General features: G+C 38.1%; 1 protein-coding gene and 1 long non-coding RNA gene across 3 annotated transcripts in view; one reads left to right on the top strand and one right to left on the bottom strand.

The window, feature by feature from the left end:
• Positions 1 to 23,307, top strand: part of PTPRN2 (protein tyrosine phosphatase receptor type N2) — a 644,732-nt gene that overhangs the window by 459,946 nt on the left and 161,479 nt on the right. The window lies entirely within an intron of this gene.
• Positions 10,286 to 12,845, bottom strand: LOC137852123 (uncharacterized). Its single transcript, XR_011093665.1, has 2 exons — positions 12,530 to 12,845; positions 10,286 to 12,055 (listed from the first exon to the last, which is right to left on the bottom strand). It is a non-coding gene; the product is annotated as an uncharacterized lncRNA (long non-coding RNA).

Raw genomic sequence — 23,307 nt, 5'->3', positions numbered from 1 at the left:
GTGAGGAAATCGGAGAGAAATTACAAGGAATATTTAGAGCATTTTGAAAACAAATGGGGATGTGTGTCAGTATATTTGTTTTAAATATCAAGCTGTATGGCTTTAAATAACCAATAAAGGTGTTCTCGGGTCTTAACCACCCAAACCCTCTTTATCCATGCTTACATATTCTCTTCACGATGGTTAGTTCAGTTGGAGTAAAGACAGAGACAGAAAACATGCAAATAAAACTCTTGCATGTCCTTCAGAAACTGCCTGTGCAGCCTGCAATTTCTGAGGCAAAGGTTTGTTGTCTGATGCTGCCAGTGAAGTTTGAAACTGAAACAAAACCTGGCTCCTGTGGAGAAGAAAATGTGTTTGAGTAAGTCTGTCCTTTTTAATCAATGCATGTAAGAAAAAGTGTTAGATCTAAAATATATAGGTTTTGTCAGAACAGGCTTCTACAAAATCCAAGCCATAGAATGTTGCTGTGCCTTTTTAATAAGATGTAGATTTGAAAATATGTTTTTATAGAACTCTATCTCAGTCCTGCCATGCTAGGCAGAACAGTCAAGGAACCAGGAAATCAAGATAATTTATAACAGACTAAGTGAAAAATATGATAGATTAGCTTTTTAACTAATGATAAAAGAAATAGAGAAACCCAATATGTACCAAAATAATTATTGAAGAAGTATTCTTATAAAATATTTTATTATTAAAGAGTTTAATTACATTTTACTTAGGAACAATTCCTGCCCTAGTTCTTGTGATTATGTACTAGTATGCTTTAGATATCTCCATCCCTCTACAAGAGTGTAAAGAGGAAACATTTTCAAAAATTCCTAGAGGCAGGGCTCTGATCAGAGCACCTGCCATCAAGTTCCTGTTCTATCATTGGCTTATGATAGAATGTTATGTTGAAAAAAGTACATTGCAAGGGCTTTTTTTTTTTTTTCGCCAGATGATTATATGTTTTGAAGGAAGGACTTCTTCAAGGTAATATAATATGTATTGGATCTATCCCATACACACACACATGCATTTATGAGTGTATGTGTATATATACAGACATAGAAAAAGTTTTCTGGGAAGAGAGCATCTCATTATTGCTCTTAAATCCTAGAGAGATGAGCACATCTCTTTTACACAAAATTTTAATCCAAAAGGAGAGAACTGACTTTACAATAAGAAGCTCTGCAAAGAAAGGGATGCAGACCAGAGCAGTAGCCCTGGAAGTAAAGGTGAACATTTCCATCAGACTCACTAAATGTCCACTCTGGCTGTCGCTTTAGCATATTATGTATTGATTCTATCTGTAAAAGTTTGGAACATGGAAGACATTGTAGAGAAACATGCAAAAAAGAAATCTTGCCTGTGTATGAATCTAAGTCTTTGAGCTTCCTTGAACTCATGGCTGCTAAGATTAGTAATTTTCTCAGCTGTTTCATTATTTGATGCCCAAAGGTAGGCAATTACAATTTGTATTTGAGTTTCAAATATCCTCTGAAAATCAAGTGACTTACTAAGTGCTTAGCTGTGAACTTAGTCCAATTTCTGTTACTCAAGCTTGAATATATTGGCTAGCATACTTTAAAAGATTGTCTCCAAAATTAATAGGCATATGCAAACACAAATCTTGATCTGCTCAGTTTTTGTGTTCCTGCTCCTTTTAATAGGTACTCAAACATCACATATAACCTTTTGTCCATCTCCTTCTCCACAAGGCTATATTTATAAATGGTTTCACCTTTAATATGGCCCTGCTTTGCTATTTTAGAGAACAGAAATGACTTATCAGCTTGGTAGCAGATCCTTATTTTGTCTGCCTCCCACAATCCATCAGGAGAGGGTTAAGAAAAGGACCAGTTATCTCATAGCAGTCAAATTCTTTGTACATCATTGAGTTTTACATTGAACATCTCTGTGTGCTGTCAGCTGCAGAGAAAGAAGATTACACTGTCTGTCTGCTACATGAATACCCTGTAAATACTGCTTCAGTTCAAAAGGCAGATTTCTAATCAGCTATGAAATAAACAGAAACTGCTAGTTGTTTTAGCATTCGAATAGTCAAATTTGGTTGCTTTCGTGCACAACAGCAATTTACTTAATATATTAACAGGCATCTAATAGAACAACAGCCAAAATTTCCAAAGTGGTAATATGAACCCCACAAATGAGGCAGGTTATGACATTATTCAGAAATAGCAAGAGGACATGCAAGATTATTTATGAATTTGTGTTTGTTTGTTTTCCAAGACAGTTTTTAAAACCATCTTTTCAGGTACCACTCAACACAGTTTAAACAAAAGCTTTTGTTTGATTTAATAGGAAACAACTGCTTAAAGGGAAAAATGAAGACATAATTTGGATCTGAGCTTTTTAATACATCAGGTTGCATCTCTGTGGGCATGAATATGTTGCAGGACAGCTGTTTATGGAAATGGCAATGTGGGGTGAAATCGGTAGCTAGTCTTGAATGTATCTGGTTACATAAAGGATGTATCTGTATAAGACCACATAAAGCTCTGATGAATTCTAGAGGAGAAAAAAATCTGAATTAGGGCAGTGTCAGTTTCTTGTAGGATAGCCTTGTATCTCTTGAGAAATGGCAGGGATCTTTATGAAGTGACACAGGAGTTGCAGAATCAGAGCAAATGTGTAGATTGCTCATTCTACAGCTAGTGGGAATCATAATAGTACAGCCTGCATTGGGCTTTGTTTTTGCAGTTAGACACAGAGACAAATACAAACTTCACAATTAAGGCATCCTAGGCTTTTAAAAAACTCTAACTCTGCTGTTCATGATGTTTCCCTGAGGACTCAACACTGACCAATAACTGAACTTTTAATGTTGGCCACAGGAGGCTTTTACAAATAATGGCTCTTGTAACGTCCATAGCACAATGAACAGCCTTGCTGCTAGAGATTTACTGCTTTAGAGACTCCAACCTCTAGAAGCCCCTTTCCTGTGGCACTTGTAAATATGATTGTCTAAAAATTAGTGTAGACCTTTAATAAGGTGCTACAAAGCAGAAGTTTTAAGCTCCGCAGAGAAAATAACAGCTTCTTTAAAAAAAGATAATTTTTTTCAAGTGATATGACAGAGAATAGAGACACAGCCATCGTTGATGGTTTTCTGTCAACTCAGTTTAATACAAAGAAAAATCTGCACATCAGCCACCATCCTTTGACACTTTTTTGTTATTTCCTTGTCTTTCTTCAAAGCTTCCATTTTAATTTCAATACTGAGAATCTTCAAACTTTTTGGATATTCTGGTTGCCTCCATTTCTTATGCAAAACTAGAGGCATTAAAATGGGGCTTACAAATCAGAGAGCTGTGATGCTTAATGAATACAATGAATGCTCTGTTGGGGCACAGGGATTTAGGTTCCCTCCCCAGCTCTGCTACTGGCCTGCTGATGGCCGGAGGTGAGCTGCTTGGTGACTGTGTCCTTGGTAGAAACAGGTGGCTTTAAATCAAATGGATGGGAAATGTAACTTGGTTATTGTGGTTCACTTCCCTAATATCTTAAAAACTCTTTAAAAATTGCAAAAATGCCAGGGACACTGAAGAAATGGATATTTTTCTTACATACCCAGTTTCCCCTACTGTTGACAAACTGAATTCCACATGTGGTTTAAAAATTGTGCTTCTTCAAATCTTGGGCATGGTATTTTATTCCAGCCTAGCTTGTAAGGAAAAAAAAATACTTTGAACTCTTAACCAGGACATTTTAAGAAGGAAAGGGGGGGGGGGGGGGAATCTTTCACTCTTGAAATCTGGTATCCTTTATTTTTTTCTGAGCTTTGAATTACTGGTTTATTTATTTATTATTTCTCTTTTAATGAAAGTGTTGTGGGGAATAAAAAGAGAACCCTTTCTTGTATGTGATATAAAAGAACTAATAAGTAAAACTGAAAATAGCTGGAAGAAATATAAACTCTTTTGGTCCTTGCTTTCTCTTCCTTCAGCTTTATATCAGTGTGACTCTCTAGTCTGGCATGGGCAGTGGCAGTCACATCAGAATTAGTTTGTTTTTTTTAAATGCATTAGGGAAAATACTCACTGCTACAACTAGTATAGAATTAAACTGCACTATTTTCTTCCAGACCTATTCATTTGTTTTCTTCGAGACCTAATTGTCAGAGGTTGAGGTCAGACACAGACATACATTGACTGGATCCAATAATGGCCAGGGTCTTCATGTGAAAATAATTTATAATTTAGAGTAATTTACAATTACCTCCTATTTTCAGGGTAATAAAAACCATATATTTTAGATAACATGGAAGCTAAGATCATGCAATTGACTTTGCAATGTATGCTGGCTGCAGACTTGGAGTCAGTTGCAGACCTAGAGCTTTGTTTTGTGTTTACCAAACAGTAAGCATCCCATTTCCCACAGTAGCATATAGGAACAGTGGCTCCTCTGCTTTGGTGTGTTCAACCACAGATAAGCAAGTCATTCCAATTTTAAACTAAATAAAAAAAAATTGAATTGTTGCAAAAAGATCTGTTAAAAGTACAATAGCAAGTCAAAAAATCAAAATACATCATTCATTCCCTCTGGAATGGATTCCTGATGCTCAAAGGCTTCATTTCAATCCCAAAGTAAATGTGAGCAACTTTGAATAGCTGCGAACCATCTTTTGAAGTTATTTAAAAAAAAAAAAAAATCTAGCAATGCTGTATCCTCAAATCTTATTAATCAATAAAGCTATAAAGTAGCAAGTCAGTCACATCCTCCTGCTAGGGTAAATGATGGTTTGGGTCCTTTCTAAAAATTCCTTCCTTTTTTCCTCTCTTCTCCGTCATAGCATTTGTTTTGTTACAGACTGCAAATGTGCTTTTCTGACTGCACTTTGTCACCCACAGATTCCACTGCACAGTGGGTGGAGAGCTGGGGATTTGTGTTCTGTTTTCATGCAGAGTTGTGCATTAAAAACTGTGCTGCTGCTGTTGTATTGTGAGCGGAACATCTTACCAAACCGGATTAATGACAGTCTTTCCAATCTAAATAAAACGAAGTAAACCAAGACGATTATTCTGTACTCAGAAAATAAGAATTTTTTATTTAAGTGAGAGAGAGGTGGGGAAAAAGAACAAAATGCTTAAATCTGTGGTGATTCCTATGCATGTATATTCTGTTGTGGTTCCATTTATAATAAACTGAAGTCCTTTAATGAGGAGACAAGAAGCATCAATGGTGCCCCTTGTTATTAGTTCTACTTTTCATTATGAGTAATTCTGACCTGTATAATGAAATCAGATTATGCATGAAAAATGAAGCAATGCCATCCTGAAATGCAGTGTGAAGGTCAGCTGTGGATTTTGTAGCTGTGGGAGAGAAATAGACAACTCATTTTTGAATAGACCAAATAAAATATTTCTGATCCTGAAATACAATTCAGGAGGGGGATAAAAGGAATGGGAAAAGAGAGGTATGGCTTGAACACCCAAAAAGAGAACAAGGAACTGGAATATATTGCCCACAAAGGCTTCTGACACAGAGCTTGGTTCCAGTCACTGTCTCCTTCCTCAGTTTTGCTTTGCTTACACAAGGAATCACATCAGGTGTCTGGGTCAGGCTTCCAGTGTTGGGGATGAAAGCATTTCCACTGTCTGTAGCAGTAGCTCACCTTTTAGTGCTTCCAGTTATTTACACTTATTTATAAGCAGATTGGTCTTGAATTAATTTTTATTATTTAGAAGTGAAAAAAAAAAAAATCATATTGATGCTCAAGAAGTGAAATTATACAATGATATTGGCTCTGCATTTAAATCTTTAAATACTGTGTGGCACTCTTAAGGTGAAAAGTAGGCATTCTGAAAATAATTATGGCATCTAATCATACACCATCAGTGTGATGTGTGTAGATTTAATACACTTAAAGCATAGTTTTGTGAGTCTTTTTTTTCCCCACTTTTCCAAAATTTCAATTTCACAAAAGTGCAAGAAACACTGAAAACCTCAGATTTTAATATTCTTGAAGGTAGATGACAATGGTAAAACCGATAAAGAATGAAAACATACATTTCTAAATAACTACTTCAGAATAGAAAAGGTTGCAATACGAAAGTGTTACCAATAATCCTCTAATTATGTAGCTTGCTGTAGAGAATACTCACCCTCTGTGAAACTGACGCTTGTAGTCAAAAAAATAAAATAAAAAAGCACTCATAAGAAAGACCGCAAATCTGTTTAAATTTAGAGAAAAGAAAGATGTAGTTCAGAAATAATTCCAAAAGGATGGCATACACAAAATACAGACTGAAACACTGGGTCTGTGATCCTGCAGCCTACCAACTGCAAGGAACAAGGTTTCAGACCCAAATCTACATCCAGGACCCCAGGAGAGGTCAATCCCCATTTTCATAGAATCACAGAATATCCCAAATTGGAAGGGACCCACAAGGATCATCGAGTCCAACTCCTGGCACCACATAGGTCTAGCCAAAAATTCAGACCACATGACTAAGAGTCCAAACACTTCTTAAACTCCAACATGCTTGGTGCATTGACTATGTCCCTGGGGAGCATGTTCCAGTGTGCAACAACCCTTTCAGTGAAGAAACTCTTCCTGATATCCAACCTGAGCCTCCCCTGCCTCAGCTTGACACCATTTCTGCAGTTCCTATCACTGATGACTAAAGAGAATAGATCGGCACCTGCCCCTCCACTCCTGCTCATGAGGAAGCTGTAGGCTGTGATGAAGCCTCAGCCCTCAGCCTCCTCTTTTCCAGGCTGAACAGGCCAAGTAACCTCAGACGCTCCTCATACATCTTCCCCTCCAGGCCCTTCACCATCTTCATAGCCCTCAATTTGATCATAGCCCTCATTTTGAACTTTGAAAGAGAAAAAATGAGCCATATCCCTCCATACACCCAGCCTTTGACGGGCCTTGCTTTCTTTCACACTGTCAGGGTGAAAGCCATCCTCATTTCAGAAAGGTCCGCAGGGCTGCCACTCTTCTTCCAAGTGCTGCTCATTACAGGCAAGCGTAAACATATGCCAGACTCAGTGGGAGGACACAGGCTCCATATTCATCCCACAGCAGTGTGAAGTTTCTTCTATTTTCCATCTAGATCAGAAGAATGTGACTCTTGCAAGGGGACATAAATTCTCTCAGGTCCAAACGGGTAAAACATCCATGATTGGATTATTTTCTTTTTGCTCGTATTGATGTCTTAATTTATTTCTTATTTTTCAACAGAATTTCATAGATGCTTGCCTTGTACTCTAGCGAGCTCATCTTTTTCTGTTCATTAATGTCTCATTACCTCTTGTAGAAGTAGGTATGAGAAAACATGATTTCATATTTGGCATTGTTAAACAGAAGCTGACTTTCTGGGAGGAATTAATGTTTGTCAGTCTATTTTTTATATTCAGGTTTGTGAAGGACTTTGAGATCTTTTAGATGACAGGAAATACATAAAAGTAAGTTTTATTATGCAGATGAGCAGAACCGATCCTAAAAATGCTTTCACACAATCCCACACAATTTCATGTGTTAATATGAGGAACTTGGAAATTGTCAGCACTAACAATAATTTGCTGAGCTACTGCTTTAGGACAGTTATGTATTTCTGAGATACTTGCTTTTGCTCTATAAATACTGTGTAAAGAAACATCTCTTTCACTAGATATCTCTGCAAAAGTGACATTTCTCTATTGAAATTCTCAGTTTAAAAAGGTGTTCCAGTTTTTAATCTTAAATAAGATCAAACTGAAAAACTCAATAGAGAAATGACTACTAGAGTTGATCATGTTACAGTCCCCAAAGTAAATCGAGATGCAGTTTACTAGGGAAAAATGAATATCATGGATTTGAGGGTATTGGGAGCTTTGCCAATTTTTTAATTAAAGTATGAGAAAACACATATAAGGCTTCTAGAAACAGTGGGAGAAGGTGAGTGCAGGCTGCTCTGTTTTATGAGCCTATGTTCCTTCATGGGGGAATTCTGGTTTCTGGTGAAGACTTCACTTTTGCAAAGGTTTAACTTTCCTCATAAACTTGATCTGAAAAGGAAGACTCTTTATTTTAACATCTGATATATACCATAATGTCTGATTTATCCATTGACTTTAGTTAGCTGTTACCTGTCCAAGGTCGACTAAAACTGAATAGCAAATTTTCATTTAAGCATTTCTGTTAGCTCAAAACAAAATGCTATGCTAAAGAAAGAATCTGAAATTAGTCTTACTGTGGTGAAGGCATAATTAGCAAGTTGCAGACTATACATGTTGTATGCTGTACTGAAAAGAGTTAGTTGAATTGGAAGCTGGAGGACTTCCTCTTGGCTTTGATTTCTCCAGAAAAGGAAGATGATTTCCCTTTCCCCAGGCAAAAAGGAGCACATCAAAATGCCTTCTGGACTTTGGGGTTTTGCATGCAAGGCTCAGGGGCCACTAGAAGGTGCCTACACCAAGCTAGTTTCGGGCAACCTCATTCACGTACTGTGTTATTGTCCCTGTGGTTTTAGGCAGCAGGTTCCAAGCCTAGAAACACACAGGGATGTCTCAGGGCTCAAAAATCCTGGAATCTTGTTTAGGAACAGAAGTTACAGCTGGTTTGAGGTTGATGCCTTGTCTTGGAGATACAGATGTTCCATATTGGAGCTTACTATGAATTGAACAAGTGTACACTAGGTGTTCTAAAGTGTGATTAAATGCATATATGTTTAGTACTGTTTTTATTTATTTTACAAGAACAGAATGAGAATCCCATGATGACTGTTCCTGTTTGCCCTGAAAATAGCCCAAACATCTCCATTTTATTGATTCATACTCAGCAGTGCAAGGTCCACGTTTATGGAGTCTTGGCAGCTCTTGGAAAGGCTGACCCTTATTGTCATTTCCATAACATTAGCTATCCTAATTGGCAAGGTTTATACAGCATACCTAATCCTGCATTTTTGAGATTACTTAACGTCAGAACCACTGCTCTATGAAAGCTTCTGAGACTGAAAATTGTTAATCTTGCATGACATGCTAGAATATCACTGTTCTTTGTGAAGTCCTAATCCAGTGCTTCTTGGATGGTGATCCTAACTGAGGAATAATGGAGTGGGAAAGGGGCTATAGAGTGAAGGCTCTTTTACTGAATGCAGAATCCTCTCTCAGAAGTCATGTTTCCTAAATTCAGAACCATCAAAATGTTTCTTGGAGGTTTTGTTTTGTTTTGTTTTGTTTTGTTTTTAATCAGGCATCAGTTGGTGTTTAAATGATTACTAGCATGTTATGAAAATTGATCTATGCCCGAGACTTGCTTTATAGTTAGAACTAAATCATTATTGATTTTGTATTTTTGTATTAAATTATATATCATGGCTTTAAAGTGCCAAATGCATGAATAAAAATGACCCGTTATTAAAGCAGATTTAAAGCAGATTTTAAAGCAGATGTTATTCTCCCAGAAGGTGGCAGCTGGAAAGCCCATACTACTACATAGCGTACATCTTACTACAGTGTGAACACTTTGTGTAGGGGAAATAAGGTTATGACAGAGTAGAAAGGGGGAAGTAAACACTATTCCACACAACACCATTCACATCATGAGGCTTCAACAGGGAGCCAGAATGTTATCCTGAATGTTTTTAATGGAATTAATATCTCTTTTTTCCCCCACAGGAAAACAAACAAACAAACAAACAAACAAACAAAAAAGATCAAGTAGAATTTTGTAGATAGTCTTAACCTTTCATGTTCCTAAAAACTTCATAAAGCTGATTTCTGATTTACAGGAAGAATTTACACAGTTTGTTACAAGAAAAAATAAACTAACAACAAAAAGAAAAATAGAATTTTCTATATATTCTATTTTTTCTACAAAATATCTATATATATATGTGTGCTTGTATGTATATTTGTATGTATGTAGGAAAGAAACAAAAGGTCTTTAAAAAGGGAAGAGATGGGAGCCAAGTCACAGTAGTGAGGGGTAAGTGGCAAGAGGGGTAAGGGTCCAAGTGGCAGAAGTCCAAGGAGAACACAAATGTAGCTGTTCAGTCTGGGCTGATAGACTCTAGTGGAAGATCATAAGACATTATGTCAGATGGAAAAAGATGCATGGTGGTCCAAAATGATCAGAACAAACTGGGAAATTAATGCCAGTGGTGAGGAAGCCTGTGATGGTGATGGATGCAAATTCCTGCAGAATTTTTAAAATGATAGAATTTTTTGGACCAAGTCATGAGACTAAAGGAACATTTGTTTGATGTGATTATGTGGTACATATGAGAAGGTGGGTGGCAGCTGCCAAAATCTGAAAAGCCAGGGCTTGCTCAGGTCAGAAGAAGAATTTTGCAGCTGTTAAGTCTGCAAGCAGCCTGGTGATTATATAGCAGGAATAGTCTGACTTGGCCTTGTGTGGATTTTTTAGTTCAGCAGTGAAACAGTTGCCACTTTATGGGGATGGCTGTACAAAATGTCCTTTGCTGAAGTAACACCTGATCACATTGTCTTAAGTTAAAAAAAAAAAAAAAAAGCATCTGAAAAAAATGGAAATGCAAATAATTTATGTTTTGTCAGAGGAATTTCTTAAAACAGAATAAGGTGTTTTGTGTTTTTATATATATATATAATTAAAAATAGAAATTACAACTTTTTAGCTTTTAAAGCAGTAAGCTATGTGTTTAGCAATTTAAGTTAAACTTTGTTAGCTCAGTTTCTTGAACACTTAACAATGTGGGCACTTGAAAGCATTCCTGTTTGAGAATTAATTCTGAGAATTAATATCCAGCAGAATGTTCTTTGCATCCAAATAGGAAAAATACATTTTAACAGGCATTTCAAGCCCCTTAATGAGTATCTTATGAAACAGAAAGTTATGACAGAAATGTTGAAATTAAATAAATAAAAAATTAACGCATTCTTGCAGACTGAAAATCAAAAAATTAGCTTGCTTGTGATGAGCAGTTTTGGTGTTGCTGGAATATTAGCTTGAGTTTTGAGAACAGATTTCATACATGAATCCTTATTAAAAGATCTGCTAAATCAGCAGCAATAGTTTCAGATTCTGGCTTCATTTTTGCTCCCTCTTTATTAAGAACAATTATAATTAACAGCTTCTGTTGGTGACACTCAATTTTATCTTGAAACCTTCACAGGAATCTCCATAAGAGCACAACTGTTTTCTGTTCAATGAAATTTAATTGGCTTTAACACGGTTTCTGCTAATAAAATAGAAACTAATATATCAGTAGGTGTCCTCCCTTGTTGCTTTCTCCTGTTACAGCATACCCACACTGGACCGCAAGTGCAATTTGATTCACAACTAAATCAGGAACAGTTTCTTAGAGGGCGATTTGTGAGGCACACCACTGCTGCACAAAGTAGTTTTGATTAGCAAGCGGTTGACATCCTTTTGTGGAAAACCTTGTGTTACAGAGAGCATTTTGCAGCACTTCAGGTGGAGAAATTAAAAGACTATTGATCTCTTGTTCATTAACAATCTCATTGCACTTTTGCCAGACTGGCTGCCTAACGCACTGTCAAAATTCACTCTTGGCTGCCTGTCATGCATCTGCATACTTTCCAGCATCAGCTTTGCTGGATAATATGACGTTTTTTACTTTTTGCCTTAAAGTCTTCTGCAGTCTTGTTCTGTGATATTTACACTGATCTGGGAGCAGTTGCATATCAGCACTTAGTGAGAGAATCCCTAGGCACACTTGAGTTGTACAAATGTTAAGGCCCCACACTTACAATAAATATTCTAACACTCATACAGTATTAATAATACAAATTCATAATATTTAGAATACATCCCAGGGGAGAGCAAGGGAGGTTCAGCTGAGTGTATTACACATCATTTCAAAAAGATTTGGAAACAGCTGCTTTCTTTCCTGGCTCATGGCAGCTGATGGATGTTGCTGCCGTTGGAGACGGTGCTGTCTGACATCAGGTTATGTATGTGCTGCCGAGGAGCTAGAGCATCCCTCGGGATACAGGGAGCCTCATGGTACGGTTGTTCAGTGTGATCCAGCACAAGTGGAAGTCATTAGTGCTGCTATAATAGCAGTTGTAGGAAAACCAGTGCATCCATTGCCAAATCTGATGATAATTTTGCCTGTAAAAGTTTGTTCGAGGAAAATGGTTAGTCACATCTGTTGAAAAACACAGTCATTTTTATTTCCCTTAGGAAGATAAATTGCACTTCAATCAATGACAAATCAGAAACATCAGTCACTTTTGAGAGCAAAATCTCTGTGACCAGATGCTGTATTTTTTTTCCAGGTTCTTATAGATAGACCCAAACCTCAGCTCTGCTGCCTTTGCATTTTAAAAATAGTAAAGATACAGCAGTCAGTGAAAGATCCCATTGAGTAATTAGGATTAGGGTTTAAAGAAAAGATGCTAAATGGAGTTAGGGCATCAATCCTTTGAAAATCCTCTTCTAAGTCTACATAAAGTAGACATAAGACCTATATAAGGCCTTCATTAGAAAGGCCTTATATAGGCCTTATATGAAAGACGCTAAGGTGAAGACAGTGGTATGTTGGTATGTGTAAGCACAAGTACAGAACAAATTCATGTACTTTACCATTTCAAAATACCTGCCCCTTTCAGTTTGTAGGAAGGGTTTGTAGTCAGGACAGTATACTTCTTCTGGCCTTCTCCAACTCTTGACTGAACAAACTAATTATAATTAAAACTAATTATCAGATTCCCAAAATATTTTAAATAAAAGGTATTCTGCTAACTACACTTGAATTGGTTTCAGGCTATTTCTTCTTGGCCTTAGGTCAGGCCATACTTCAAGGTTGCCTTTTTCATCCACCTGCAAGTACTTTGAGACCTTTTAGCTCACTTGTGTTGGGACCTCCTGTTTCTCCTAATCCCTGTATTATGTAAGAAGATGTTGGATTGTTTTTAGCTAAGCTAATATGGCCCAGGTGTGGATTTTATTTGGTAACAATTGGGATGCAGCAGGTGAGTGACTTTGTCAAACAGGTGTTTTAAATAACATCAAAATGCAGTCTGTGATATTCGATTACTTGGAAAAAAATCTATAGACACCCATCAAAAGCTTCTGGGATATCAATAAAATTATAACCCGATGAATATATATTTATATATAAACATTGCAGGTAAAAACTAAACCAACGACTTTTCAATATCTTAAAAACCTTGCTCACGTGAGTTGCATCAGAGTCACAATGGCTTAGTCTTTTGTACTTAAATTGTAGCTACACATTGGTAGGGACTTATAAAATATATTTCTTATATATATAGTTATATATATATAGCTTGTATATATATATACTTATATATATATATAAGTATATATATATATACTTGCTTATATATAACTATAGCAAGTTATATATATATAACTTGGTTTTGTGTAACTATTTGTCAGTAATGAGCAGAGACAACTAACTCTGAAGCATCATAGATCAATTTGGCTGTTGGGGAAAGCTGGATATTTCTGGGGGAGCCACAATATGCAGAGATCTTCCCAAAACATCAATGAATTTACAACCTACCAACTGAAGTGACTGAATTTAAGCAGAGGGGTTAAGTTGGTTTGACTTCATAGCTAAGGTTCTGCAAAGTCCTGTCTCAAAAAGACTTTGGACAGGGGAGAAAAGGGTGACAAATAGTCTCCCCTGGTAAAGAAGAGGATGTTGAAGTTTCTTTTGCTGCTTCTACTATATTGCAGAAGGGGGAATCCTTACTTAGCTGGAAAGAACTGAGACATCAAATTGATATTTCTCCGTTGAAAAGCATTTAAAAAAACTGTTTCTGCTCTGTTTGAAAGACAGGTTTTAGAGGAAATGCTCCACCACTGTGGAGACTGGGAGCCACGCATGCAAATGCCAGAAGCAGGAGCGCAGCAGATGCTGTTCCTGCAAACTGTAACTTGGATGTTCTCTTCTTGTCTGTGCTAGCTGGGGATGAGAGGATAACAATGATGAGATCATTCAATTTTTTCTTTATTTTTTTCCAAACATGAAAAAATGTGGAAAGGTGATATTATTTGTAAGAATTACCACATACATGTCTATGTATGTGTGCTACCAGTGGTCATCAAAAAGATTATTTGATCGGACAGTTGAAAAGGGAAAACCCTGAACCTGGCTTTCATCGTGGTGGTCATCCTGGAAATGCCTTTATAACTCCTCAAATTTATGGCTGGAGAAAGTCCCATTGTGCTCATTTTGAGCTAGTCTCAGGGCTCAGATCTTAATGCAGTTCTATAAAAACACAAACCTGTAATACATGCCTGATTTCAGCTGTAAAAGGCTTTTGTTCCTACAGTGGCCTCCCTTTGCTGGAAATCTGCTCTGCATGAGCTCTCTCAGTATGTAATTACTTGAGGATCTATAGGTAAGACTTTTCAGTACTTAAATAACTGGTATATGAAAACTCCGTGGTGAGGCCTTTCATAAGTCAGAGGAGGCTTTGGTGCAATTGATTTGATGATGCAGTTCACTCTAGGGGCTGGGACTGGTGGTGTCTAATGAAGAATATTGAAAAGGTTACAGAACTTTCTCTTGCTTTTTGTGCTTTTTGTCTTGAATAGTAGAAACAGCTGAGTTCTTAAAACCCGCATTTTTCACTTCGATTTAAAATAAGAATCTCTTCATATTCTGTTTGTTTCAAAACACATGCTTGTCTGCTTTTTTATTTTCTTCTGGCAGTACAAAAATGACTATTTGTGGTTAACAATTACTGGTACAATTCCCATGTAATTAATGCTTTTCATTTGTTTGTTTGTTTCCTCATGTTTTTACTGCAAAAATATACAAAAGTACAATTTAGGAAGGTGTTGTGCTAAAGGTGTTAGTAAGAGATCATACTCCTCAGGAAGACATTGGTGGCTGTTTCTTATTTGTAATGTCTTCCTTCCATCTTCCCTCACTTGCAGGGAGTTATCACGGCTTGCAGGAGCACTGCATTGCATTGTAAGGGCAACGTCTAAGCCCTGTCAGGGATGCAGCCCAAAACAATGGCTAATGGTACACAACAATTTTCAATATGGCATTTTAGCATGAAATTCTCTGAAGGAGGCTGTTCCCTGTGGTGAGAGAGCAAGCCCAGCATTACCCTAGGTCAGGCCACCATTCACAATAGGTGTCAGTGAAGCCGTTTCTGTGGAGGACTTGGCGAGCAAGTGTTTTCAGTCTCTGGAATTATATATTTGCAATTAAATAAGATATATAGTAATATTATGGTTTTTTTTTTTTTTTTTTTTTCAATTAGTCAAAAATAGTAATATCTCCTCCTGTCTTCTTTCCTTCAATTTTTATTTATTTATTTATTTTAGGATAGCAGAAAAGGCTAAGGCTGTTTTATTCTGATTTGGTTCAAGAAATCTTTAGATAGCGGCCTTAATCTTATGGCACAAAGGCAAATGCCATTGCATTTGTACTGCTTTTATATTAGCAATCACATCATGGCAGAAATAATAATCTCTTGCTAAGCTAATTTCAAAATGATGATAATGACATTGATCTCCTTTCTAAAGTGCTTTGAGATTTACTGATGAATGTCTCGATGCAAGAAATAGATAAAAATTATCATCAAAAGTGTTCATGTACAGAAATTCCAAGGAAAATTATCAGAAAATTTAGGTTGCAGAGTTTAGTACTGAGATGGAAAGTCTCTGTTCTGCCATTACCAGCAGCAAAGTGTGAAAATGAACATGAAAATATACATGGCCGAAGTAACCCTGTGTGTGAGCCCCCCCTGCTGCCTGTGACTGCTATTACCAATAGCAGCACTGAGCTCATGTATGAGGTTCAAGGAGAAGCAAAGAAGCTGTGAGAGATGCCAAACTAGGAAGGGATACTCTTCCCAAAGCCCCATTCTCCCCCCAAAAAATACCTCTAAGATTTTTTTTCTAAGAAAACAAGCGTTTTTCAAACTTTATTAAAGATAATAACACTGTTTATTTTCTAAGTTGTAACTATCATTTTCTAAATTTCAGCACAGGTTAAAACAAATAGGGCCTCTGGGCAACAAATAGGGTTGCATTTGTGCAACTTGAGCAGGAAAAAAAAAAAATGATAATTTTGCTTTCTTTAAAAAATATTCTCTTCTCTCCTAGGTTTTAAATGCTGTGATTCCAATAGCAAAGATTTGGTGATGAAAGAGCAGGTGTAAGGATTTATACTCTGCAGCCTTGCAGCTTGTGTGCTCATTTTCACCTGCTCAGCAGGAGAGGAAGGCAGGAGTGAGTGCTGCCACAAGAAGTGCAGCATGTAATGGCTTTTGTGCAGAACTGTAGATATCTAGGCAAGGCAGCGAAGGATCAGGTCCCTTGGGAGGTGTGCAAGAAAACAGACACACCAAAAGTGGGTTTCCTTCAGTTGAAGTCAATATTGGTAGCAGGAGGTTGGTTGCTCATGAAAATTATCTTTCAGACTAGATGCATATTTAGCATCCATTGTTGGAAATGAGACCACGACACATTTCAGTGCTTGGATATGCTGTTCTGTAACTGGTGCCAATATGAGCGACAGTATGAATGTAAGTTCTCTGTTTTGGTAATTCTGTAGAATTACTATCAGTCTCTATTTCTGCTTTCACGTTTTAATTCCCAGTATATACTGTGGGGAAAAAATAATTTCTTATTTTGACCTAGACGTGAAGGAAATGGGAAGGAATCCCAATTATAATTACATCTGTGTGTCTGTCTATCTGCCCATGTATCTAACATCTGTCCTCTGAGCTGGTATGAGTGAATTGCAGTAGAATTGTGAAGGTATAGACATCGCTGAAGACAGGAAAAAAATATATATTTGAACAATGGAAAACTGATGGAAAGAGGAAAATACAGAGCTAGGTTGCCCACTACTGCAACAAATCAGCTGCAGTGTTAACAACGTAGGAATACTGATGGCAGATCAGGGGTGGGAAGATGAAACTGGAAGGACCGCAGGGACTGAAGCAGACAAGGCAGACATACTCCAGCAAACTGCAGGTGCTGGCTTTCATGGGAAGCCTGTCCTGACCTGCTGTGCAGTTTCCTGAAGGCTAGAGACCTCACCTGGAGGTTAGGGACTGTGGGGTAGACTGAAAGAGCCATGAGAGAACAGGGTAAAGCTATAGGGATCGGTTTTAAAATAACAACAACAAAAAACAACACAAGGTCAAATGAGGTTACATTCTCAGAGGGACTACCTAGAGATTCAAGGCAAAGCATACGCTGCTAAAATATGTCAGTGGCTACACAAAACCTACCTAAGGGGAAAAAAAATCGCATTTTCTTCCAAGTAGTGTGGGTTTGCTCTACGCTGTGAAACGGTTGCTTGCTCTGTATCAATTTTGAAAGCTGCAGAACTTCAGGAGTGTATCAACGTGTGGAATGTGTGCATGTCCTTCAGGATGAAAAGGACACTGGGTTTTATCTGAAACTCAATGGTAATATTTGCCAAGAATTCTGTGGGCTTTTGCTTAGAATAAACAGGTTTTTATAAGTACTCAAAGTAAGGAAATGAGTGTCATTGCTTAGCAATTTTTAGCACTCCTGTATGTTTTGGGAACTTTTTCATGAACTAACTAACATAGGTACCAAACACGAGGTTGAGGGGCTATAATCTCCTTCAGATGTATCTGCTGTTAGCTGAAAGCCTTGAAATTTTCATGCTGTGGAACTTGTGGCAATAAAGTGTCAAGCTGTCTTACGTAAGACTTTCAGCAAATTGTGAATCCGTCACAACTGCTTAAGAAAGCTCTTTCAAGGCAACTGTTGACCTTGGATTTATAACTGTCATGTTTTTGACATTCCCTTTCTTATTTAAGGTGTATATTCACTTTGCACTGTCTTCATCACAAATACAAGCTGAGATTGATGAGACTCATCCTTTAATTCTAGCTTTTTTTCATGACACATGTCTAACCCATCTCCTTTCCCATCCTCCAGCATGTGCTTTTCATGTTAAGTAAGTCTGAACTTTTGTAAAAGAAAAGTACTTGCAGAGATACAAGGAGAATTAGGTCTTTCTAGATCACATAGTTTAATTGCTTGACTTATTATTTTTTTTAATGTGATTCCTTTCAGGGATGCAAAATGATGATATTTCTATTTTCCTTGGTGAAAGTCATGGGAATTCATGCTAAATTTAAAGCAGTGGCTAATTCCTTTGAAGGGGTGGGCTCGGTGTCCTGATTGCCTTGCCAAAGTCTCCAATAATCTGTGACTTGGCTCCCGTCTTGTTTTGAACCTAGATAAAAGTATTGAATTCAGCATTGTTATTCTTCTGAACTTGTCTCAAACATCTGTCCTGAAGTCTCAGTAATTGGATAAGGTTATTGAGCTGAAGCAAGGGTCCTTCTTCTATCGTACCCACTGCAGGACACACCGCAGTACATGCCCATAACGAAGACCTGGTTACTTCTTAATCTGGAAACAATGTAAAAAAGGGGAGCAAAGCAAAAACCTTAAAGAAATTAACATAGCAGTCAAAAAGACAAGGTATCTTCCTTATTTTAGACAAATCCTGATACTTAAATAAATAAATAAATAAATAAATAAGCCATATACTGACACCCTCATCTTAATCACACTGTAGAAACTGAAGGACACTTCTAGGATAGGTTTAGTAAAGGATTAGAGTTACAGTTGCTGTAGGTATACTGAATCTGCCATTTTTGCTCTCTGACCTGTCAATAAATTGTCTTTTACAAAAGCTGATGGGCAGCAACCAGGTCGCTGTTATTGAGCCAGACATGCTGATAGTGACACAACCTGTTAGCATGCTGGGCAAACAAAATGTGGGTTTAGAGATGCATTGCTCTATTTTCTCTTATGTGAAATAAGGAAATCCTGGCTGACCAGAGCACAAAAAAGATGGGTGTAGGGAAATTGCTTTTATGTCATCTTGGTTGACCTGTTTGGTATTTTTCAGCAAAGAGTTAAACAAGGCTTTTGGAGAAGGGAAAGGGGAAGTGGGACAAGGGGAATGGAGCACAGCCCGGGAAGGGTCACTTGATAACAACAGGGTTGCTGTTAATTGGGGAAGCCCTCTAGCTTGGGTCCAGCTAGCCTGGCAAATTGTAATCTTACCAGGCCAAACCTCTAATCGCATAAAATACTGACCCATGTAATTGTCTGTTAGTGGCAGGAGACGGAGGGCTTATGGAGTTGCAGAAGTGGCCAGTCCTTAGCAAAAGGGAACCTGAGAGCAGGTTGCAGTGCTGTGTCTCGCAGATTAGAAAACTGTAGGGAGGGCTGGATGAGGAGGAAACCTGTTTATTGTGTTTATTTACCCCCTTTATTGTGTTTTTTACCCCCTTAACATGCTATGCACTGTTAATGAGTACATTACTATGTTCACATAAGTGTTTTGGTTTTTGCTGTTGGTTTGTTTTGTTTTGTTTTGTTTTGTTTTTGGTTTGGTTTGGTTTTTACTCATTAAGGAGGTTTTAGAAGTGTCAAATAATCGTGATCCATGCTAGCATAAGAGAGAGCCAGTGCTGGCTGTTCTAACACCCAGGCCAGAGCCACTGGCTGTGGAAAGCAAGCTTGTAAATGGGGACATGCAAAAGGCTAGTGTGGGCTCACTATGATATCAGCACAATTTAGGGGGCTTTTTTCGCTAAGCATGTTCCTATGGATACTTGAGGTACATTTAATTTAAGGAATCTCACAATAATTTTATCTATTTATTTATGATGAGGAATGATTATTGTCCTGCCTCTGCTTTTTTTTAGGTTGCCACCAAAAAAAAAAAAAAAAAAAAAAAAAAAAATTTAAAAGAATGTTTTACTCAGCAAAGCTATGAAATGACCTTATAGATGCTGTTAATTTTGTTTCTTAAAGTATATTTTTCAAAGTTTTTGGACATCTTTAAGTAGTTTAAAAGGAAGGAGAGGAGGCAGGTGGCAGGAAAGGGAGAATTAAGAGGAAAGTGTATATCCATTAAGTACATAATACCATAGCACTAATCCTGACATTGGATATTTGTGCAGGACCCAAGGGCTGTGGCTGATCAGAACCACAGGATAAGAGTAAAAAAGTATTGTGTTTTGTCATGTTTGCAGACTGAACCTGACAGATTTTATTCAGATTTTATATTATTTATTTTTTCCTCTAATTTGAACTTCTTATCTCAGGGCTGTTGGCTTTGGTGAGCCAGCCGAGCTGAATGCTGGGTGTTGCATGTGTGCATAAGCACGCAGCAAAAGCTTAGTTATTGTCTATATTATCTCTGTGCACTGGGCTGTGATTTTTCATTTCGTAGCTCTGTCACAAATTGGTGTGCTTGAACTGGTGACACAAAGGAAAGGATTTGGACACATACTGGCAAGGGTTTCATTAGCCACTGCACTGCCCTGGTCTGAGCTGCTTTTACAGATAAATCCCCCACTCTTACCCTAGAAGTAAGCAACAGAATAATTTTTTAGAGGTATAGTTTGTGTAATCTCCATATGGCAACACTCACATCTTATTTCATTTTACAACAAGCGCTTTGTTCTGCTAAATGCTTCCCTTTCCTGGTAGGTGAGAGGGGAGACATAGCTTTTCTTTGTTTTTTTTTTTAACCTGTGCTATGCATCTATGTCACATTACAGGATCACTAAATAGATTTTCAACCTGCAAGCAGACAAAATCCTGCTTTGGTTTAGCTGCAACTTCACCAGCCACCATTTTGGTGCCCTTCAGCTTCCAAAATTTCAGCGAAGGAGAAGGCTCTTAATGCCTTGCAGGATTTTGGGGGATGAGCTGAGTGTCATGAAAGGAGGCTTTCCAGCGTGGGGCAGGTCAGAGAATCTGTACATCTTGATAGAAGGAGAAGAACATAGGAAAAAGCATCGTGAAATCATTGACATGCCTTCCCAGAATCTGAAGTGCTTTGGATGTTCATCACATCTCATCTCTTAGCTATTTTTATCCCTTCTGGTCATTGTTATTATTATCATTATTTTTAGCACAGAGGCCATATTTGCTATGTTTTCACAGATATTAACATGCTTCCAGAGACATCACACACTGGGAGTTCTGAGGCTGCATTTCTGCAGACATCGCTCTTGGCATCAAAGGCAGCATGAGCTGTTCCCACTCTCCTCCTTTTCATCCCCATCTGTTTATTCCATTCATCCCCAACTGTTCCCTCCAAGGGTGGCACCTCAGTTGTGCCGTGGCCACTTTTTGCAGGGCTGCAGCTGAACTGGGTGACCTCAGCTGAATTAAAAAGATACTCAGTCCTTTTTTTTTTTAATTCTTTAACAGACTTAGTGGTGAGGTGAGTTTTTGATCTAGTTCACCACAAGACCCTACAGACAAATGGATCAGCAGTGCTGAGGGATGTGGTCAGGGAGGGAGAACCATGCTGCCTTGTTTTGCCTCCTAGAAAAAAGTCCCTGAGACTATGACCTGAAGCACAGCCAAGGGTCAGAACTAGGACAGTCATTGTGAGCCTGGTGTCTGAGATCTCCGTTTCCCTTATCAGAATGATTAGAAATCAATATGGAAACAAACTGTGCTTTTAGATGCATTCTTAACAGAGAAGGTGAATGAGTATTTAAGGCTGGAGCTTGACGTATCGATAGATTTGGCTTTCCAACTGCCTTCTGTCCTTCTGTGCAACATATTCTAATGCCTCCTTAGCCATATCCAGTGAGGTTGCCTTTATCATCCAATTGTTATCCCTTTCCCAGTCATGCAGGAACAAATTTTGGCTTTCTTTGCTGGCTCACCTTTTAACTTCTCTTGTTCCAGTGCTGTTTGTCTTCTTCACACTGAATGCTGATGAGATGCTATTGGGTCTGTCTTCAGCAGTCATTTTCTGGGTAATTTCTTTAAGCAGCAAACACTAATTCCTCCCACTCTTTAAAGTGCCATATGGGATCAGATTACCAGATTAAACATGAATCCATTTTTGGATGGTATTTCTGTCCCATGCTAATTCTATTAAAATTATTGGCTATCTGGCCAAAAATACTGCCTTCTAAACACTGACATGTAGCTATTTTCAGGCCAGAACAAGAAGGGCAAAGGGCCATTTTCAAATGTTGTTTCTAACATCTTTATCACAAAGTTTGCACTTTATGTGAGCATATTGCCAACTGGATTGCATTTGTTCATGTTAATAGGCGCTGAGACAAATGCAAAAATATGCTTTTAGCAGTTATCCTGCTAAGAAGTATTTCCAATCCCAGCTGACACAAGCAGTAATTCTGGAAGATCTTGTGGTGGCCTCAGCAAGAAAATGTGGCCCTAGAGATTATTTTCATTGTTCAGACAGTAAAGTTGCACACATTTTAGGAGGAGATGATAGTTCACAGGCTGATATTTGATAGCCTTAATGGAGCTGGGTGTTTATTTGTTAAAGGAACTGGCATGAGGAACATGTTTAAAAGAATAACACTCTTCCCCTGGATGAGTATTTCTGATGCGTTAATACACAGTGGGTGGACAGGGTTTGGTAGTCAGGTGGAGACCAGTAGTAACTGTGTGTGTTATGTTATTCTCTATTGCCAATTTTATCTTTTTTTTGGTAAGGGTGAGTAATGCATGGCTCAATAGCATAGCTCCTGCTCTGGAAAGGAAGAAGGATGTCCTATATTTAAACTGTGGCTTAAAAGGAGCCACATAGTTTCCATACCCAACCCATTGGTTCTCCTCTCCTCATCCAAAGAGGTGTCATAGTGAAGTGTATGGGAATTCCTTCACACCAGAGGCTTCTGGGAGATGAGGGACTACTCCATCAGCCAAAAATGGTATAAATGAGATTTAAAATCATTAGCATGGCTTCTGCCATTACGCTCTCAGCAGATATTGTAAACTTGCAGGATTTGATTCATCATTTCTATTGGTGCAAAATTGGCCGTGACTGCCAAAAAACAATTGGCTGTTCCTTCGCAGCTGTTTTCTAATTACATTAGAATACTGCGGCATCTAATGCAGCCGCTCAGCCGTGGTGTGACCCGCCTTCTCCCAGAGGGACCTTTCCAGAGCAGCAACACTTGCTTTCAGGCGAAATCAATAGCAGGGGTGCCTTATGCACTGGTAGCTGTGGCTCTTCCGTTGTGGCCAATTTGTTTCTTTCCCAGGAAGCCATCCTGCAGCATGGCCAACTGCAGAGAGGCCGGGGCTTAGAAAAATTACACAGAAAACTGTCAAGTCATCTCACATCATGCTGGCATACAGCCCAGAAGTGTGTAGAAATGCAACCTCATCAAATGAAAAGGAGCTATTGGAAAATAGTACAGAATATGTACAGAATAGTACAGAAAATGCCTTTGTGGCTCTAACATGTGATGCGTGTCTGGTTTGTGTGCTGTGTGCAGCTTCTGCTAGCCTCTCTCCAGCAGGACGTTATGGAACTGGAAGGTGAATGCTTGAGCAGAGGAATTAAGCTTCTCTGC

The sequence above is a fragment of the Anas acuta genome, chromosome 2 (genome assembly GCF_963932015.1).
Source record: "Anas acuta chromosome 2, bAnaAcu1.1, whole genome shotgun sequence".
NCBI classification, from domain to species: Eukaryota; Metazoa; Chordata; class Aves; order Anseriformes; family Anatidae; genus Anas; species Anas acuta.
This window is presented reverse-complemented; position numbering and strand designations above follow the sequence as displayed.